The sequence below is a fragment of the Felis catus genome, chromosome B1, assembly GCF_018350175.1.
Source record: "Felis catus isolate Fca126 chromosome B1, F.catus_Fca126_mat1.0, whole genome shotgun sequence".
Lineage (NCBI taxonomy): Eukaryota > Metazoa > Chordata > Mammalia > Carnivora > Felidae > Felis > Felis catus.
In genome coordinates, this window is record NC_058371.1 from 102,330,710 (window position 1) to 102,344,644 (window position 13,935).

General features: G+C 38.8%; 1 long non-coding RNA gene across 2 annotated transcripts in view; it reads left to right on the top strand.

Annotated features, from left to right (window-relative positions):
* Nucleotides 1-13,935, top strand: part of LOC109498995 — a 38,281-nt gene that overhangs the window by 17,140 nt on the left and 7,206 nt on the right. The window contains exons 2-4 of one of the 2 annotated variants that reach the window (XR_006596807.1): nt 1,064-1,159; nt 11,029-11,167; nt 11,370-11,586. This is a non-coding gene — a long non-coding RNA (uncharacterized LOC109498995). The remainder of the gene's footprint in view (nt 1-1,063; nt 1,160-11,028; nt 11,168-11,369; nt 11,587-13,935) is intronic. The other variant, XR_006596808.1, reaches the window with a different exon arrangement.

Consider the following 13,935-nt stretch of genomic DNA (forward strand, 5'->3'; position numbering starts at 1 on the left):
TTCTTACCACACCCACCTCTTCTCATAACTCACCTCCTCCAGCTGAGGCTACCTACTAAACACGTCACCCATGTGGTCTCTCCAGTCCCACTGTCATGACCATAATTCAGGTCACTATCGTCTTTTCTCTAAATTACTGTATTGGCTACTAACTTAGCCTCCCAGTCTCCAGTCTTCCTTTCTTCCACTTCATTTTCCTCATTATGTATGATGCTTCTAAAACAAAGCCAACCAAGGGGCACCTGGGTGGCTCAGTGGGTAAATCATCCGACTTCAGCTCAGGTCATGATCTCACAGTTTTTGAGTTTGTGAGCCCTGTGTTGGGGCTCAGAGCCTGGAGCCTGCTTCGGATTCTCTCTCTCTCTCTCTCTCTCTCTCTCTCTCTCTCTCCCCCTCCTCCCCTCCCTCACTCATGCTCTGTCTCTGTTTCTCTCTCAAAAATAAACATGAAAAAATTTAAAAAAGAAAAGCCAACCATGCTATTTTACATACAGCTCTTCTATGATTTCATGTTGCTTTCTGATAAATTCCAAACTCTACACCATGGTTTACAATACCTTTTATAATTTAATCCCTGTTTAATTTCCCAGTCCCATCTGTAAACACTTTTTTAAATCTAATCTTCAACTTTATTGAATTATTTTCTGTTACTCAAAGGCTCCTAGTTCTCTCTCACCTCCAGGCATTTTCATTGGGATTCTCTCTGCCCGAAATACTTTCCCCCACATCTATCTGGCCAACTCCTAACCATTCTTCATGTTTCAGGAAGAAGTCTTTCCTGAAACCCCAGACTGGGGCAAGTCCCCACTCTATGCTTCTAGAGCACTTATGGCATGCATTTTAAGTGGTCTGTTTGCCTGGATGTGTCTCTCCTAAAGCTCCATGAGGAGAATCTGTTTCATTCACTTTTCTATGCCCAGCGCCTGAGCCCGAAATATGGCAGATACTTAGTCAATATTTAATAAGTGAGAGAAAATCAAGACCAGGATGAAAATGAAAGTGTATTTACCTGGTTAGCAGGAGTAATCTTCACAGTCACATCTGCATTCCTACTGTGTTCCAGGCACTGTTCAAAGCAACTTCCATACATGTGCTTTTCCCAACAACCCTAAGTAGATGAGGATTTTGATGCTTACATAAATGAAGTAACTTACCAAAGGTAAGACATTTATTAATTTTTTTTTAATTTTTTTTTCAACATTTATTTACTTTTGGGACAGAGAGAGACAGCGTGAACAGGGGAGGGGCAGAGAGAGAGGGAGACACAGAATCAGAAACAGGCTCCAGGCTCTGAGCCATCAGCCCAGAGCCCGACGCGGGGCTCGAACTCACGGACGACGAGATCGTGACCTGGCTGAAGTCGGACGCTTAACCGACTGCGCCACCCAGGCGCCCCAAGACATTTATTAATTTGATGCTTTCTCCTCCTTGGTAGGGGAGCTGTGAGTATTCACTATGTCTAACAAAACATATTACTAATCATATTTTGCATAAAAGAATCACTAACATGATTATGACAGACTTCGAGTTTGAGGCTTCAGGTTCTCTGAAACAAAGTTTTAAAATCTTTAAATTAGAAAATATCATTTCATTTTAAATAACCATGCATCCTTTTTATGATAAAACTGTTAAAATTATTTTTTCAGATCCTTTGCCAACATTATATAAATAATGTAAAACTTCAATGAAACTACCCTTCTTTATTCAAAATAGTTTCAAAGCCTTCTCAAGGACAGATGGTGTTTTCATCATCTACAATAATATGAAGAATACTAAAGTCAGTTGAGGTGAGGCAAAGTACCAAGTTTCATAGAGCCAGGCCATTAATTTAAGATGCATAAAGAAATTTGTTCAGAATTGGGAATCTTTACAGAATCCCAAAAAACCCACAACATATTTAGCCATCCAAATTGTATTTCACAAGCTGCTCAGTGCATTCTATTTTTCTGTAAGAGATTAGTCAATATTTTGGCAATCAGATTTTCAGCAGGCAGTTTGAAGCTCTGCTTTTCACAGAGAAGGTGATCAGGGTATATGTTGATGGAGTGCTTTTAAATGGCAACACTTGAAGCTTTATTCTGAAGGCCCTACAAGCCAGTTGATTAACTTTGTGTAAAAATTAATCCATGGCAATAAGCACTGGGAAGAATTATATAAAACCTAAACCAATAAATATATTTAGAGTGGTGGGATTCTTTCCCCCTTAACTTTGTGGAGATGTTGTATGTGCCATAGACAAAATCAGGGAGAGATACAAGGTCTGTCTAGCAACTTGTGCCAGTGGCAGTTTCAAGCATGTGGCTCATGTCTACCTGAACTCCTAGAAAGCAGCCTTGTCACCCTGTGGCTACTCCCCACAGGCTCTGATGTCTATTTTGGCTCAAGACTAGTGACACCAGTTAACAAGGTTCGTTCTGTCCCAAAGCACAAAACAAACTGCTCATTTGATTAGCCCAAACTCTGTTAAAACCCTGTGCTCAGAAGCACATAGTTGTGTTGGATACTTAAGAGCTTCCAGTGGAGCCCATGGATAGAAGCAGGGATGCTGGGGGATGAGTTCTCCCCCGCCCCTCACTGTGGGTGTCATGCCACTGGGGAAGAAATACGGGAACAGCTGGAGCGAGGCAGGGCCCTTGGCAACAGAGCGTGGTGTCAGAACCCAATTTGGTGAAGCAGAAAGCCGTTGGTAGTTACATCAGGAGTGCCAGGTCCTTTCCAGCTGCCAAAAGAGAATGACTGTGGGTGGGTGGGTAGAGCAAAGAGGTGAAGGGAACAGTGCAAGCCCATTTCCAAGAAGGGGTGGGAAATAAGCGATGGAGAAGATGCCCTCAGAGCTGTGACATGCTGATGCCTACTCTGTGTGGGAGGGAGGGGGTCGTCACAATCTGTATTAAGTGAGTTACAGATAAGGTAAGGTTGCTGTGCTCGAGGAGCTGTGTACTTGACAAGTGATAAACTTTCAATGAAGTCAAAGATGGGCTTTGTTCATGAGTTCACGGTGGCTCCACACAAGAGGTTTAGAACCTAATACAGGGCTCCTAGCGTCTCTGTGACAGCTCAGTCTTGGCACAAAAAAACAACTCATTAGAACTGCAAGGCTCTTGGGGTGCCTGGGTGACTCAGTTGGTTAAGCGTCCAACTTAGGCTCAGGTCATGATCTCTCTGTTTGTGAGTTCCAGCCCCGATCAGGCTTTGTGCTGACAGCTTCAGATTCTGTGTCTCCCTCTCTTTCTGCCCCTCTCTCAATAATATATAAACATTAAAACAAAACAAAACTGCAAGTCTCTTGTGTGACTTCTGGTCCAGAAGAGGGCTTCTTGAGTTTCAGGAAGACATGTTGGTAGAACCTCAACGATCCACCAGGCTTTCCAAAGAAGATTAAGTAGTCCAATTTACCAGATATGATCCCTTGAAAATAAACTTGTCTAAATATGAATGAGCAACTTCCTGGAGGAGGGATGAAATATCAGTATTTAGTATATCGATTCCTTATCTGTAGTTCATACAGACCCTCTGCGTAGAACGGCCACTAAGTGTCACATCTCTACAGGCGCCTTCTTCATTGCTTTTTTTCCCCAATGCCTTTTTGTTCTAGACACCTGCTTGCAGTCTTTTTTTTTTTTTTTTTTTTTTTTGGCAGCTCAATAAAAACTGGTGGGTCCAAAACGAACCAACTACAAAGCCTTGAAATTAATGTTTCTCTCAGTTTTATTTTACTAATCCCACCTCACTGTGCTTGTTCACATCACTTTGAGACATACAATATTAAATTATATAGCTCTTTTCCATCTTTTGCCCTGTAAATGTTACCTGTTTCTTTCATCTCTCACTTGAGTCTCTTCGTAAGCAGAAAATAAATATTCCTTAAAGATGGGATGCATCTTTTATTATTTATTATTTTATCTGATACCTAAAGGATGAACTGAGAACACCACAGATAGAGAGTTAATAGCAAGGGTTTTTATTTCTTTACTTAGAACCTGAGACAGTAGATGTGCAATTAGACCTTTAAAAACCTTTTGTTGGGGCGCCTGGGTGGCGCAGTCGGTTAAGCGTCAGACTTCAGCTCAGGTCACGATCTCGCGGTCCGTGAGTTCGAGCCCCGTGTCGGGCTCTGGGCTGATGGCTCAGAGCCTGGAGCCTGTTTCCGATTCTGTGTCTCCCTCTCTCTCTGCCCCTCCCCTGTTCATGCTCTGTCTCTCTCTGTCCCAAAATAAATAAACGTTGAAAAAAAAAACCCTTTTGTTGATTTATCAGATTATTCTGTTTGTGGTTTGGTTTGTGAATCTATCTTAAACAGGTTGTTTGGCCTCTTTCAACATAGTTTTATTAACATATTTTCCAGATATAAATATTTATGATTTAACAATAAAACCAATCCACCCCCAAACCACTACTTTATTATGTTTTTTTCATAAAATCTTCTGGAATATAACAACAAACTATATTTGAATGAATAATATTGATGTTGTTAAATTTGAAAATAGCTCCAAATGACTTTTTGGACTTAGAGTATGCTCATCTTTGAAAACAATTCAGGAAGCTATACTCGTGTCTCTTCACATTGGTGGAATTGAATTTGTGCTCTTTGCAGAAAGCACTTTGTTCTAAATTGAAGATTGTAGTTGGGATCAAATTAGATTATGTATGTGAAAGTGCTTGTTAATTGGCCTATAAATATATGTCATTAGTATGAGTAATGATGATGGTCATTATGGAACAGCCAAAATAAATTTAGGTAGTGAGGAACTGGGACCTCACCGGGTGTGGCTGACACTCACGAGATAATTAGACAACTAGGTGCCACCAATCTAGTCCTTCTGAAACTTTATTGTGCATAGAAATCACCTGGAGGGGTGCCTGAGTGGCCCAGTAGGTTGAACGTCTGGCTCTTGATTTCGGCTCAGGTCATTATCCCATGATCATGGATGGAGCCCCGTGTCCCTTAATCTTAAGCCCGTTTAAGATTCTCTCTCTCTCCCTCTGCCCCTTTCCCCTGCTAACCCTCTCTCAAAAATAAAAAAAATTTAAAAATTAAAAAAAAGAAAGCACCTGGATATATTGTTAAAATGCTTCTTCAAAAGCTTGGACTCAGGCTTCAGTGTCTTAATTTCTAACAAGCTTCTAGGTGATGCCAACACTAGTGATCCACAGAAAACACTTGGAGCAGCAAGGTTCTAGCCTTCATAAAAGTTTCTGATTAGGAAGAAAAAATAAAAAGGAAAGAGGATAAGCTAAAAACTATGTTCTTTGAAGTGCCGTCCATCTATAATGGGCTCATATTATATAACCTTGGTACTTTGCACCCCTAACCACACGCATGCATATACACACACACATACACACACACACACACACACACACACACACACACACACACACACACACACACCTAGAAGTACCTAAATAATCCCAATCAAGTTTGAGGTGGGAGGAGAAGGTAGTTGGGATGTAAGAGAATAAGCAGCCTAGTGTGCTTTTAAGGATATTTTTTATCATAATCCCCCTAAAAGCTATTTGAAAAAGTATATTTTCCCTAAAATATTTTTTCCTTATTTTTTATTTTTATATTTGAAATGCACCTTCTTAATCTTAGAAAATTTTTTAATTTTTATTTATTTATTTTTTAATTTACATCCAAGTTAGTTAGCATATAGTGCAACAATGATTTCAGGAGTAGATTCCTTAATGCCCCTTACTCAATTAGCCCATCCCCCCTCCCACAACCCCTCCAGTAACCCTCTGTTTGTTCTCCATATTTAAGAGTCTCTTATGTTTTGTCCCCTTCTCTGTTTTTATATTCTTTTTGCTTCCCTTCCCTTATGTTCATCTGTTTTGTATCTTAAAGTAAAATTTTTATTATAAATTTAAATAGCAGGAAAGGATGTTGCTTATGGATGTTGCAAGTATCTATATTTCAAAATAAAGCTATTTTATTACTCAATGGAAATGTAGATTCTACAGTGATTTGAAACATCATCTTCCATTTAAAACATTAATAAACTCCTTGCTAACAGAAATTTCATGTTGTTTCTTTTTCTCGTTCAACTTCCTTTCTAATTTCACTTCTCTATAGACTCTTATCCTAATCTAATAGGCTTTCATGTTGAAAGTCTTATAGGGCTCCTGGGTGGCTCAGTCAGTTAAGCGTCCGACTTCAGCTCAGGTCATGATCTCACAGTTTGTGGTTTTGAGCCCCGTGCCAGGCTCTGTGCTGACAGTTCAGAGCCTGGAGCCTGCTTCAAATTCTCTGTCTCCCTCTCTCTATGCCTCTCCCCTGCTCAGACTCTGTCTGTCTGTCTCTCTCTCTCTCTCAAAAATAAGTAAATGTTAAAGAAATTTTTTAAAAAAGTCTTTTATTGGCAATATTATTATGCTTCTTCACATCAAATATACATCCTATGACCATATATGTAAACCAATTTGTTTTGGGGTTTTTGTTTCTTGTCACCTAAAAAGCAAACTTCATTGGAAATATATCTCTTACTGAGATGGATGGGGGAGGATATTTTATGGTGCCATGATTAAAGAAATTGTTTAAAGGATTACTTTTGAATTTGGCAATGTACAATATTTAGATTAGGAATAAGTAAGAGGTAAGTCTTTCTTGTTAAAGTGGGAGGAAATTTGGAAAGAGGAGTATGAATAGAGACCCTTGACATATTACCAAGTGAAAGAACCCAATCTGGGGGCACCTGGGTGGCTCAGTCGGTTAAGTGTCCAACTCTTGATTTTGACTCAGTCATGATCTCGCAGTTTGTGAGTTTGAGCCCCACATTGGGCTTGCACTGACAGTGCGGAGCCTGCTTGGGATTCTCCTTCTCTCCCTCTCTCTCTGCCCTTATCCCTCTCATGCTCTTTTTCTCTCTCTCTTAAGTTAAATAAATAAACTTAAAAAATTTTTTAAAAACATTGAAAAAAAAGAAAGAATCCAATCTGAAAAGGCTACATACTGTATGATTTTAACTATATGACATTCTGGAAAAGGCAAAACTGTGGAGGCAGTAAAAAGATCAGTGGCTGCCAGGGATTACTGGGGAGGGAGGAATGAATAGGAAGAGCAGAGGATTTTTAGGGCAATGAAACTACTTTGTCTAATACTATAATGGTGGATACATGTCATTATACATTTGTCAGAATCCCTAGAATGTAAACCACCAAGAGTGAATTCTAATGTAAACTATGGACTCTGGGTGATTATGATGTGGGTCAGTGTAGGTTCATCAACTACAACAAATGTAGCATTCTGGTAGAGGATGTTGATAGTGGGGGAGGCTGTGTGTATGTAGGGGCAGAGGGTATATGGGAACTCTATACTTACTCCTCAGTTTTGTTGTATACCTAAAAGTTCTCTAAAAAATAAAGTCTAATAAAAAAGAGACTGCTGGTGACTCAGATGATTTTAGGAAAAAGTACATGGAAGTTGAAGATTTCGACATACCCATAAAACTAACAATGCTTGTCTGCTCTTTAGAAAGTCTTTATATACCGTCAGGTATATCTGAAACCTGCTTTGGAGACCTTTGGTCTAAGGTTATGGGAGAGCTAATAGACAAGAAAAATGTAAGAAAGATGGGTTATTCATTGAAAAAAATGGTCTGGGGAAAAGCAGGGTAGACATATAAAAAAAATAAGGGTGGATCTCTACCTTCCCCAAAATTAAATTCTGAATGTATCAAAAATTTTTTTAAAGCCCTATAAATGCAATAGTAGAAACATGATCTGGAGAGTGGTAGATGTGATTAGTGAGGCAGGCAATGAAACATACAGCTGGTTTATATAATGATGAGAGAGCTCATCAGCACTGTCAATGGTGTGTTAATACCTGACTTGTGAAATAATAAGAATAATAGTTAACTTTTATTGAGCACTTACAATGTTCTGGGCAATATTCTAAACTCTTTACATGTATTAATGAATTTGATCTTCACAACAAGCCAGTGTTGAGGGTATTATTATTACCTCCATTTTCCAGATGAGCCAGTTGAGCCACAGAATATTGAAGTCACATGATGCTTGGGATGGAAGCCAAGATTTATTAATTCAGACAGCCTGGCTCTACACCCAGGGGCTCAATCACCATACTTTGCTATGAAGCAATGCTTATTTCTATGTGTTTGTAAAAAATGTTAGATTTACAGATTAATGAGTATTAAATTTTGACAAGTTGTATCTACAGTGATAGGTTTAAACAATTTGTACATTTACTTTCCTATAGAAAAACTTTATTTTTCTTAATGTTTATTTTTCAGAGAGAGAGGGGCAGAGAATGAGCAGGGGAGGGGCAGAGAGAAAGGGAGACACCGAATCTGAGCTGTCAGCACAGAGCCTGATGTGGGGCTTGAACCCATGAACCGCAAGATCATGACCTGAGCTGAAGTCAGATGCTTAACCAACTGAGCCACCCAGGCACCCCTAGAAAAACTTTAAAGAAAGACTGCTTTTCATTAATAGTTCAGTGAAAAAACAGAATTACTGTATCCCTTCTACCTTTCACTGACTGAAGAGTATAATTTTCACATCTTTGCAGGCTTACTTCACAATTTAATTCATGGCATTTAAAAAAAAATCATAGTGTGTACATAGTTTTAGAAACACACTGTTATCATGCATGAGTTATTTTACAAACATGATTATCAATAGTTTATCATGGAATTATGGGCAAACAGTTGTCCTTTAAATCAATTTTCTGCTTGTGTTGAAGTTGAAAGCAAATGTTGTCACATTAGTTTCTTGGCAGAGTGAGTCTGCAAACTTATTAGAAACGTATGAGTACCAAACAGTTCTAGCTTTATAATACTGTCATGAAATGATTATTGTGATATTACAAAAGATACAAAATAATGGATTGTCAAGTGCTTGATGACAAAAATATTCAATGCTCTCTAGTATTAAATAATCTTTAAGATGAGATCAATTTTTGTTCAAAATTAGATGAAAATTGTGAAGCTATTTTCTTATGGTGATGGGGATGTAGAAAAATTCATTTTTAAGCCTGTACAATGGAGGTTTTTTGTTTTTGTTTTTTGTTTTTGCTTTTGCTCTTTAAGTTTTTATCTTAATTCCAGTTAATTAACATATGGTATTATATTAGTTTCGGGTGTACAATATAGTGATTCAACACTTCCATGTGTCACCCTGTGCTCATCACAAGTGCCCTCCTCAATCCCCAGCACCTATTTAACTCATCTCCCCTCTGGTAACCATCAGTTTGTTAAGTATCTGTTTCTTGGTTTGTCTCTCTGTCTCTCTCTCCCTCTCTGTCTCTCTTTTCCCCTTTGTTCATTTGTTTTGTTTCATAAATTCTACATATGAGTGAAATTGCATGGTATTTGTCTTTCTCTGATGGACTTATTTTACTTAACATAATACACTCTAGTTCCTTCCATGCTGTTGCACATGGTGATTTCATTTTTGATGGCCAAATAATATTCCAGTGTGTATATATACCTCCTCTTTATCCATTCATCAGTCGCTGGACACTTGGGCTGCTTCCATATCTTGGCTCTTGTAAATAATACTGCCATAAACATAGGGGTGTATGTATCCCTTTGAGTTAGTGTGTTTGTATTTTGGGGGTGAATACCCAGCAGTAACTACTGTGATTACTAGATCATAGGGCAGTTCTAGTTTTAACTTTTTGAGGAACCTCCAAACTGTTTTTTTTCCAGAGTGGCTGCATCAGTTTGCATTCCCACCAACAGTGTAAGAGGGCTCTCCTTTCACCACTTTCTCACCAACACCAGTTGTTTCCTGTGTTGTTGATTTTAGCCACAATGGAGTTTTATTTATTCTAATCTGAAAGGGAATATAAACATTGCGTATGGCCACACTGTGTGTGAAGTACTGTCCTTAGCAGCCTACCTGGGAGGTCTTACTAATACAACAGTCTTTCTCTGATACTCTTTCTTACTTGGAAATGATATGGGCTTAATCAGAGAAGTTGAAGAACTATGTGTAGTACGGAGGGGCGAAATAACCTCTTGGCAGCTTGTAGACTTATGGGTGGGATCGATTTTACTTAAAAGGGAGTTTGATAAACTGGTAGAAGCTAGCTTAGGTTGGTGCTCAGGCTTCCTGCATAACAAAGAAAGCAAAGGAAAGAAAATAATAATTTGGTTGGGAAGACAGTGTTAAAAGGAAAGAACACCAAACTTGTGCAAATAGCCAACCAGGGCCTTTGGGAGCCACAGAGCTGTCTAATGGATATTTGTTTGCTCTGTGGTCTAAATTCTCCCTTTAGTCTCCCTTCCATAAATTCTCTGTTTTTCAGTCATGCTTTGTGGAGTGATTTTTCTCTTTTAGAGGAACCCATGTTGTGCTGGGTCCTGCTTATGATTTGCATATAGTGAAAAAGTGATTGCTTTTGGGAGCAGCTGATATGTAGGTTACACATGAACAACTCTGCTTACTTGAAGGAAGTATGTCATGGCTGGGGTGAACAGTGAGCAGTGGCTAACTTCTTCTGTTAATGTGTCCCAGGCCCTTCCGGGAGCCAACTGCTTTCCTTAAAGAAGGCGCTCTGGATTCCAAGCCTACCCTGTCGTTGTGGCAGCTGGGAGCAATTCACACAGATACTCTCACTCTTCCACCACCCCTGGTTTTGGCAGGAAAAATCATAAGTCATTTGAATTTTGGAACTAGAAGGGACATGGAGATAATTATGTTCAATTCCCTAATTTAGGGAACAGAAGTATAGAGAAATTAAAGACACGCCTAATGTTATGGCTCATGCTAGCAGGGGATGGTGAGAATCCAGGCTTCTTAAGTTTCCAACCAGTGTTCTTTCCACGACACCAGAAAATCTGAAGAAATCTGGAGAAGAAGGAGGAAAAATCATACTGGCAAATATAGCTAAGGCATCAGCGAAATGCTGAAACTGATATATGGCTGTTTTCCTCTTGCAATAGACTTTTGAGTTTTCATCTGAAAAAATACACAAGATAGAAGAAAACACGAAGAGACAAAAATGTAGGTAGCAGGTGCTAAGTTTTGTGCATTGAGTTGTGTGTTCATCTTTTCTCATAGGTAAGAAATGGTTCAACCACCAGCCGGGTGGGTGGAGAAAGGAAATTCTTGGTGGCATAAGTTTCAATCATAGCCCACCATCTCAGCCATAGAACACATGAAGAGGTCGTGATTATGAAGGGCCACACAGAAGAACCAGGTGTGCAATAGACTACAAGGAATATGCATTTTCTTCAGATGTCACAAAGCTTCGTATTCATTACTGAGTAGTCACTATAATAGCATCACTTATTTCAACCAACAGTATCCACGATAAAGAAAAAAAAACCACACACCTCATGACAGTAGCAATATTCTAATACCACTAATTCAAAAACACCCTGTACCTTCTCTTTTTGCAGTGTTTTTCAGGTCACAGAAAATGGTGGGACAATCTCTTCATTGCTGAATTTATAATCTATACTTTTTGGATTCTTGACAAATGCTTTCAAGGTTACTGTATCTATGGTGCTGTTCATCTTGGTGTTTAAATGCTCATATCCATTAAGCCAAAAGAAAACACACACGAGCCATAAAAAGAGACTTTGCCTCTCCCAAGCCAGCAGCCTCTAGACTGAGGTAATAATTTCAGTGGGAAGGATGAGAAGTTTCCTTAGACAGATTCCAGTGGCTTCCAGACAGCTGATACAAAAACCAGAGGGAGGATTGGGGGGGGGGGGGAGTCATTGTTGGCTGCTTTATGTGGGGATTACAAAAGGAATATCCAGATTTATTCTCTGTTGGAGACCTTAGAATCTCTCAGTCTCTTTCACTGAGAATTTCTGTTTAGGTTCTAACCAGTATTTATGACAATGGGCCTTCTAATATGATATATTGTAGAGACAATAATACCAAACCTATAGCTTAACCACTATGGAGCTGTTCTCTCTAAATAAGAAGATCCCAGGGAGAAGTAATTTTCTCATATATTAAATAGCATTGTGGCTTTCTGCATTAAGCATACTTACACGCTATGGGAAATAGTTCTTTGGGGGGATATAGTATGCCTTCCTATAACCAGTAGCCAAAGTAGATTATTTTAACGATTTAGACCTTATGGTAAAGCTCCTATTTTACTCAAAATAAAAGGTATCTACAAGAGTAGTATATGCATACAATAAAATATGTATTAGTCAGGGGTCTCCAGAGAAACAAAACCTATAAGGAGATTAGATAGATAGATAGGGAGGGAGGGAAATCTGCTTTACTTAGTCTACTGGTTGAGTGTTAATTTCATCCAGAAAAACATTCACAGATACACCCATAATAATGTTTGGCCAAATGTCTGGATACCCTGTGGTCCAATAAAATTGACAAATGAAATTAACCACTACAGAATACTATCCAGCTTACAAAGGAAGAAAATTCTGACACATGCTATGATAGGGATGAAATTTGAGGACATTATCATAAGTGAAATAAGCTAGGCAGGAAAGGACAAATACTGTATGATTGCACTTATATAAGATACCTAGAGTAGTCAAATTCATAGAGACAGAAAGAACGGGTAGTTGCCTGGGGTGGAAGGGCAGGCGGTAAATGGGAAGTTATTATTGAATGAGTACAGACTTTCAGTTTTGCAAGATGAAAAAGTCCTGGAGATGGCTGGTGGTGATGGTTGCACAACATTATGAATGTGCTTGATAACACTGATCTGTACACTTAAAAATGGGTAAGATGATAAATTTTATCTTGAGTGTGTTTTACCAGAATTAAAAATAAAAAGAGAAGGAGGATTCTGGGAAGATGATGGGTTAGCAAGCACTAGGAATCTTGTCTCCCCACTTAGACAACAATTGCACTGGTGGCATGATCTGTCCGATACAACTAATTTAGAACTTTGGAGTCTATAGCAGACTTGCAATTCCAGAAGTTTGGACCTAAATAATCGTATCAGGGATTACAGGCTCTAACTAACAGTGATTGTGAGCTCTGGGTAACATCAACTCTGTTGTAATTCCATGTTCCCTTTTACTCCTCTAGCCCAGGGGGCTATAATCGTGTGGTATTTTATCTTCTCCTTTTTGCTCCTTATATTCATTCAACAGCTGTGTAACCGATTCCCAGTATTAAATTTCCCTGTGTTGGTTACCTACGGTGGTTTTGTTTTCTTTTTGGGAAACTGATAATACTTTTCTTCAATTAGATTAGGTCAATTTAAGTCATATGCCCCTTCCTGGGCCAAAAAAAAAAAAAAAAAAAAAAAAAAAAGAAAAGAATCATTGTATTCCCTAAATGACTTTTAGATGACTGAGACCCACATCCCCAATACAGTTTCCTCTAAGTCATATGAGATACACAGAAAAGAGGTAGATACCTGAATAAAGTCAGGACACTATTAATGAGGAAGACAGAAGGATGAGGTGCTTGGTTTGGTTAGGCAACCAAAGGTATTCAAGTTTACCCAGCTAGCAAGAGATAAAGCCAAGATACATGTCCAAGTCCAAAGGACTCAAGACTCTTTCATCACTACAATACAGTGTAGGGTAGAGTGTATAGGGCTGGGACTAGGACCCAAAGCTGTTCGTTACCAGTTTGCCTATGTATGTCTTTTTTTTTTTGGTGGCATTTTTTATTTATTATTTATTATTATTTTTAAATTTATATCCAAGTTACTTAGCATATAGTGCAACAATGATTTCAGGAGTAGATTCCTTCATGCCTCTTACCCATTTAGCCCATCCCCCCTCCCACAACCCCTCCAGTACCCTCTGTTTGTTCTCCATATTTAAGAGTCTCTTATGTTTTGTACTCTCCCTGTTTTTATATTCTTTTTGCTTCTCTTCCCTTTCCTTATGTTCATCTGTTTTGTCTCTTAAAAGTCCTCATATGAGTGAAGTCATATGATATTTGTCTTTCTCTGACTGACTAATTTCGCTTAGCGTAATACCCTCTGGTTCCAACCACATAGTTGCAAATGGCAAGATT